At 40.2% G+C, this 8,229-nt stretch overlaps 1 pseudogene across 1 annotated transcript; it reads right to left on the bottom strand.

The window, feature by feature from the left end:
• Positions 1 to 1,762: 1,762 nt before the first annotated feature.
• On the bottom strand, positions 1,763 to 2,951 carry LOC149119038 (farnesyl pyrophosphate synthase pseudogene; annotated as a pseudogene). The gene has a single exon (XR_016228862.1). The product of XR_016228862.1 is annotated as a farnesyl pyrophosphate synthase pseudogene (transcript).
• Between the last annotated feature and the right edge of the window lie 5,278 nt (positions 2,952 to 8,229).

Raw genomic sequence — 8,229 nt, 5'->3', positions numbered from 1 at the left:
TGTGCATCTGCCTTTAAATCACATATAAAAAATAATTAACCTCCAAAAGGAATGAGTAATGGCTGTTATAGTTGTCTATTTTGTTATCAAAATCTGTGATTTTATTAATTCATATCAGTTTTAGTTACTGCATTGTGTCCTTCATTTCAGCCTGACAAACTCACTTGCTCATTATAGGATTGTTCTATTAACACAACCACTTCAATTTTATCTCACCATGTTTTAATTTTGTCTGATATAGAACTCATATCTGACAGTTGTAGTCATTTTCCTTCCAGTGATTTAAATGTGCCTTCCCACTTACCTCTGACTGCCATTTTTGTCAGAGGAAATCAGCTGTTAGTCACTTTAAAGATCATTTTTGTATCAAAAATCATTTGCCTCTTATTCCTTTTGAGATTATTTGCTCATATTTTGTCAGTAATTTGAAAAGGAATATATCTCAGTGTGCTTTTGCAGCCCATCCTCTTGAGTTCACTCTAGATCTCACATCTGTAAATCAATGTATTTTGTCATATTTGGATATTTCAGCAATAATTTTCCAAATATTCTGTATCCCTTTCCTCACTCCTAGTGGGCATCCCATGATGGCAATTTTAGGACAATCAATGATGTGCTGCAAATGTCTTGGGATCCATTTACTTTTTTCATTTATGTGTCTTCTACTCAGAAGACAAAGCTTCATTTTTCTTAGAAGACACTGATTCATTTGCCTCTTCAAGCCTGTTACTGAACTTGTTTTGTAATTTTGGTTCAGCTATTTCTTAATCTCCTCAATTTCCTTTTGCCTCCTTCTTCATGATTTTATGTTTTAAGAATATTTTTTATCAATTTATTTTATAACTTTTTATTAAGAAGTAACAATTGTTCATGTTTGTGGGGCAAAGTATAAAATCCATCAGTATTAACTAGGTAGGTTTTCTTATCAATTTTTTGTGTTTGGAGCCTTCCAGATTCTCTCTTTGTAACCCAGCCATCCCACCTGTGGGTTTATATGCAATGACATATAGAAGAGATCCCTGCAGTCCCACATTCACTGCAGAATTATCTTTTTGTTCACATTCCTTGCTGTATATCTTACCTATGTTTTCCTTAATTCCTTGTCAATGTTTCCTTTAAGCCCCTGGGCATTTGTAGGACATTTACTCAATGCTAAATAATTACAATTCATTGATTTTTGTAGAATGTCGAGCAGTTGGGGCTTGTCTGATATATTTTTGGCAAGAATACCACAGAACTTGTATATCCTCAGTATAGAATGTTAGGGGACCAGGTGTCCAAATCTCACATTACTGGTTGACTCTGAGCAATTGGTTCAGGTGGTGTCTGCCAGGTTTCCCTAAAGTTACTATTTCCCCCCACTGTAATTAGTGAGTATCTTGTGGTGAGAAACTTTGATAGACAAAAAATCTATTTCTTTTCATCATAATTTTATCCATTAATTTATAGAATCCACAGATGATTCTTGCTTACACATAAATATTATGGCCTGTGGTATTAACCAGTTAGTGATTTTCTATTTCCATAATTCCTTCTATATTTATTCATTGAAATTTTACTATAAGGAAAACATATTCCTACCCCCTCATTTATTTACTTGTTCAATTATTCATTTATGTATGCATGGGCTCATGGACACCTATGAGTTAATAATCTGTTACTACCATTTTTCAATATGTTGCCCATACTGTCCCAAAGTTGGCTTCTTATGAGGATTTGACATACTTAAATAATTTTTCAAGCAGTTGTTTACTTTATGATCTTTTTTTTTTTTTTCAAGGTTACACAATAATTTATTGACAGCCTCCTCTCCCCTCCCTCGCGGCCTCCAGGTCACTTTTTCTGCTTGTATATCTTGCGCGCTAGCCCCAGGAAGATGGACGCGGGTAGGGGCGCAGCGTACTGCTCGATGAGACCCATGAGGTGGCCGTAGCTGTCCTCCTCGTACTGCGAGAACACGGCCGGCAGATCCAGCTCCTGGTACAGTGCCTTCACCCGGGCCACCTTCTCGGCCTCCTTCTGCCCATAATTCTCCTGCAGGATCTGACGCTGTTCCGGGGTGGCCCGCTGCAGACACTGGACCACCAGCCAGCTGCACTTGTTGTCCTGGATGTCGGTGCCAACCTTGCCGGTCACACTGGGGTCCCCAAAGAGGTCAAGGTAATCATCCTGAATCTGAAAGAACTCCCCCATCTCCAGCAGGATCTTCTTGGCATTCGCGTGTTCCTTCTCCCCGTCAATGCCTGCCATGTACATGGCCGCGGCCACGGGGAGGTAGAAGGAGTAGAAGGCTCTCTTGTACTTGACGATGGATTTGTACCTCTTTTCAGTGTATCTGCCTAGGTCCACGCTGCCCTGGGGCGCTGTGATGAGGTCCAGGGTTTGCCCAATCTCAGTCTGGTAAGAACTCTGTAGGAAGAGCTCGATGAGGTTCAGGTAGTAGGGCTGCTCCCGACAGTAGAACTTGAGCAGGCGGTAGATGCATGCTTCCAGAAGCAGGGCATCGTTGACGGCGTCCAAACCTATGCCTGGCTTCTGATACCAGCAGGGCTGCCCCCGGCGGGTGAGGGATGAATCCATGATGTCATCTGACACCAGGAAGAAAGCTTGCAGCAGTTCCACACACCAGCCCACGGTCAGGGCCCGCTGGAGACTCTCAGCGTCCTGCTTCCGTGGCTCCACCAGCTCCCGGAAGGCCACCAGCACCGTCAAACCCCGGTTGTACTTGCCGCCAATGGCATTGTACTCCAGGACCTCCTTAAGACGGGCAATAGCATCGCCCGTCTCCGGGTGCCCCATCTCCTCCTCGGTCAGCACCCTGACGATCTGCGAGAAGTGCTGGATGAAGTCCTGCTTCTCTTGGGCGTAAGCATCTGGCTTCTGGTCTCCGTTCATTATGAGAGAGGAGCAAAGTGCTCTGTTCCTGGATGCGGGTTCTTGCTTCACTTTATGATCTTTAAAATCTTTTTATTTTAAAGATACCATATGGGACACCTGTATCCCTTATCAGAGTGCCTGGGTTCTAGTCCCAACTCTGCTCCCGAGTCTAGCTTTCTGCTAATTCATAACCTTGGTGCAAGAGGTACTGGCTCAAGTTGTTGAGTCCCTGCCACCCACATGGGGGACCTGGATTGAGATCCTAGATCTTGATTTCAGTCTGTCATCCCTGCCATTGCAGGCTTTTGAGGAAGTGAATCTGTGAGTGAGAACTTATCTCTTTGTCATCTCTGCCTACCAAATAGATAAATAATCTTTTAAAAGTTCATGAAAAGTTCCTATTAAGGAGAAACTATGTGTGTATTTTTCCATGAATTTTTTTTGGAATATGTGTGTCCTCACATATTATTTCACAGGTCTGTCCACTAGAAGGTCCAGGACCAATGTCACCTGCTAGCAAGGGCATATCTAGTACCCTGGGCTTGTCAGTACTCTCCTCCCATGAAAGGGATCAGAGCTCTTTGGAGAAATGGCAGGGCTGTGGTAGGGAGGTGCAAGATGAGTTTGGAGCATGTTGAACCAGTGCCTATATGGGATGCCAGCCCTGCAGGCAGCAGCTTTACCTGCTACACCACAGCACCAGCCCCTTAAGTGGTATCTTAACTGCTATGCTTAACCATTGTGTCCACCATACTATTATTGGCCACATTTTACAAATTAGGACAAAGTTATAATTATGGGAAATAAATTCATATGTCCTACTGTATAGTAAGGTGCAAGGATGATGGACTATATATTTCAAAAGAACTATCAGAGGGTCTGGCACTGTGACGTACATGGGAAAAGCCGCTGCCTGCAATTTCAGCATCCCATATGGGTGCCAGTCAGAGACCCAGCTGCTCCCCTTCTGATCCAGCTCTCTGCTATAGCCTGAGAAAACAGTGGAAGATGGCCCAAGTGCTCGGGCCCATGCACCCTCATGGGAGACTTAAAGGAAGCTTCTGGCTCCTGGCTTTATCTGCATAGCTCCAGTCATTGTGGCCATTTGGGGAGTGAACCAGTAGATAGCAAAACCTCTCTCTCTCTTTCTCTCTCTCTCTTGCTCTGCCTTTCAAAGAAATAAATACTTTTTTTAAAAAAAAGAGCTATCAGAAAGAAATGATAATGGTTTGAAGAGATGGACATGCATTCTGTGATTTGAAGATGACTATATATATGTGTGTGTGTGTGTATATATATATATATATATATATATATACATCAAACATCACATAGTTCTTTATAAATATGTATCATGTTCATGTGTAAATTTAAAGAATACAAATTCGGTAAATGAGGCACAAAGAAGGTAAGCAATTATTCCAAAAATCAGAGTGCACATGTAGTGGAAGGGGGAAATCAAAATACAGACAGCCATACTGCAATTCCTAAGGAGTGGAAGTAACTTCTTCACATACACATGTCAGCAGAAAGCCACCAGCCTGAGAGTCCAGTATGGACCTTGTCTTGGGAATAAACAGCAGTCCTAGTAATAGCCACAAAGGAAGCATCATGTACGCATTGCCTGCCTGGACATTAAGTAGCCACTGGAGCTCCCAAAGTCCTGTGAGGAAGACATTACTGCCCTCAGATTAGACATCGGGGAATCAAAGATCAAGGAGGCTAAGTGATGTGTCCAAGACAAAATAGCTAAGCCACAGAGCCAATAGTTGACCTCACACGTATCTGGATATAAAGTCCATGCTTATACTACATATCCATGTTTCCTAAAATGTATTTTCTGTGGAATATAACTTAGCTTTTTATCACTTTAATAGTTACATGTTTATTTTAATTATGTTAGAAATAAATCTAAGCATACTTCAAACTCATTTCAGATATAATACTGCATACAGTGATGGTGTTTTGTAAAATAAATTTAGATAAAAAGTATATAATAATAGAAGTATATAATAATAGAAGTAGAAAAAAAATTAATAAACAGCCCATGAATGTTTGAGGATTAGGAGATGTAATACTCTAGGATTGTGCAGATTCCTTCTCAAGCATGCCCAGGAAATTAGAGTCACCTATGGCTGCAGAAAAATACAACAGAATAAGGATGTTGGACCTAGATGGGTTTTAACTCTACATGTGTCATTATTACCTTTATAAGTTAGGATATTTCATTTGATCTCTCTGGGCTTCCATTTCTGAAATAAAGTAGAGAGAAACAGAGCAATTTAATTAAGACAGCTCTTTTGAAAGCAATTTGATAATAGTTTCAAGAAACACAAAACTGTACCCCTTTTTATTTATTTACTTTTATTTATTTTTTTTGTTTATTTGAAAGGCAGACTGTGAGAGAGAAATAGAGAGAGATCATCCATCTGCTGTTTCACTTCCCAAATGGCCATAAAAACCAGAGCTGATCCAGGATGAAGCCAGAAGACCTGAGTTTCATCCACTGCTTTCCCAGGCACATTAGCAGGAAACTGGATTGTAAGTGGAGCAGCTCAGACTAAAACTGGCACCCATGTGGAATTCTGATATCCCAGGTGGCTGCTTAGCCCACTATACCACAATGCTGGCCCCACAAAACTGTTCTTTGATTGGTAATTCTACTTTGGGAGCTCTCTCCCAAGAAAATGGAAAACATTTATTTATAAGAACAAAGATATTCATGAATATTGTGCCTCAAAATAAAACAATCTAAATATTCAAAGGAGAACATAAAGAAGATGGAACACATATACTTGGAAGGAGTGTTATGCAATCACTAAAAATGCTATGGAGGTGGGCATTTGGTGCAGCAGTTAAGTCACCACTAGATACCTGCATCCCAAATTGGAGTGTCAGCTCGAGTCAACTCCTCTACTTCTAATATAACTTCCTGCTAATGTACTCCCAAAGAAGAAGCAGATGATACCTTAAATACTTGAGTCCCTGACACCCAGATAGTAGATGGTGATTGAGTTTTGGGTTGCTCTTTTTTGCTGGGCTCAGCCCTGGCTATTGCAAGCATTTGGGGAAGGAACAAGCAGATGGAGGATCTATCTCTATATCTCTCTTTCAAAAAAATGAAAATAAATTAAGAAACTAAAAATTTTTAATTCTATGAAATGACAGCAACATACTCATGAAGTGGGGAAATAAAAGAGATCTGTTCATGGGCCACTCTGGAAATAATTATTCTTACCAACTATTGGTATTTTGGCATATTTGTTACCTGCATGTTTTTCTCTATATGGTGATTACTAAATATGTAATATATATAGCTATATACTAATATACTAAATATAATTATATACTATAATAATATATAGTATATTACTAAACATAGTATAGTAATATGTAATATATAATATGTAGTATATAATATGTAATATATATAACTATATACTAATATACTATATAGTTATATAGTATATTATATATATATACATAGTATATTAGCAATATAGAGTACATTAGTTATATATATTACTATATATATTAGATTATATATAGATTACTGTAGGATGTAATATACTCTATATAGTATATAATGGTAAAACCGCCTTCTGAAGTGCCTTCATCCATATGGGCACTGTTCAAGTTCCATCTGCCCTACTTCTGATCCAGCTCTCTGCTGAACCCAGGGAAAGCAGTAGAAGATGACCCAAGACTTTGGGCCTGTGCACCCATATGGGAGACCCGGGAACACTCCTGGTTCCTGGTTTCAGATTGGCCGAGTTCCAGCCATTACAGCCATTGGAAAGTGAACCAGCAAATGGAAGATGTTCTCTCCCTCCCTCTCTCTCTCTCTCTCTCTCTCTGTAACTCTGCCTTGCAAATCAATCAATAATTCTTTGTTTTTAAAAAATAATCTGTTCACATACTATAGTAACCACCATATAGAGAAAAACATGCAGGTAACAAATATGCAAAATACCAATAGTTGGTAAGAATAATTATTTCCTTGCATTTTCAAAATTTTCTCCAATATTCTGAGATTATATTTAGGAAGGAGAAAAGTATCAGTTAAGGGATTCAGCTGTGTAATCACAAAAATTCCCTTTGGCTTTAATATTCTGTGGCTTTTTTCTGGAAATGGGGGTGGAGGTCAAGCAAGAACAAAATGTTAGAAAAGTTTAGTGGCAGGGACTCACCTGTTTAAATTATTTAATGGCACTGTAAACCACACATGAGAACATCTGAACTTGCAGAGAACATGCAAGCCCTCCATCTGAGTGGCAGAAAGGGCATGAGTCTGGGAAATAGGTGACTTAAATTGAACCAGATGATCTTGAGGGCCCTCTCCAAGCAACTCAATCACTTGCACATCCACTTACTGAATAAAAATCCACCAAATGCCTAGGACATGCCAGGAGTCATGAGGTTGAATGATCATTGAACCATTCCTTCAGAGTCTAGTGAGAAAGAAAGATCTGATTTTCATTTCATTTAACATAACAAAATACCACAGTCTGGTGGCTTAAACAAAAGGGACTCATTCTTCACAGCCCTGGAAGCTGAAAACTCAAGAACAAGGTGTCTTCAGGTTTGGTTTCTTCTCCCCTCCAAGTATGAACCAGGCACAACTTTGCTTGGCTCCTGAGACCAGACAAGAATAGGTATGTTGAATGTGACATGGTCATAGACTAGACTGGTGTCATCTACGTCCTCTCCTTGACTTGCAGATGACCACTGTCTTGGTATGGCACTGATACAACAAAGTAGCACAGACCAGGCTTTTATAAACAGCAGAAGTACATTTCCCACAGTTCTGGAGATGGGGTGTCCAAGATCAAGAATACCAGCATGACTGCACTGTGGTCAGGTGGTGACCTCTATGCTGTTTCAGACACCTGCCTTCTCCTGTGTCTTCATATGCCAGAAAGACCATGATAGAGCCCTCTGGGTCCCTTTCACCAGGGCACTAATCTCATGCACAAGGGCACCACCCTTTGGCACAATTAGGACCCATCTCATAATGCTGTCACATTAGGGGTTAGGTTTCAACATGCAACTTTCAGGGGGACACATTCAGTCCAGAAGAGTAGCTTTCTTCCTATATCCCAGCCTGGTTGTACCTCTGCCTACACACACCTCTGGGGTCTTTTTTGTGTGTCTCTTCTTATATGGACACCAGTTAGAATGGATTAGGGCTCACGACAATCCCAAGGATTCTCTTCCAATATTGTTTTAGCTTCATGTTGATCCAAATAATTCAGAAGATCATCACATAATCTCCAATTTCACAATTATAACTTTTTTATCTGCTTCCAAATCTTTTGAATGAAGTCACTGCTCTGGATATCTGATGACCTT

This window comes from Oryctolagus cuniculus, unplaced genomic scaffold, assembly GCF_051225735.1.
Source record: "Oryctolagus cuniculus isolate XC-2025 breed Fujian yellow rabbit unplaced genomic scaffold, ASM5122573v1 ptg000055l, whole genome shotgun sequence".
Lineage (NCBI taxonomy): Eukaryota > Metazoa > Chordata > Mammalia > Lagomorpha > Leporidae > Oryctolagus > Oryctolagus cuniculus.
This window is presented reverse-complemented; position numbering and strand designations above follow the sequence as displayed.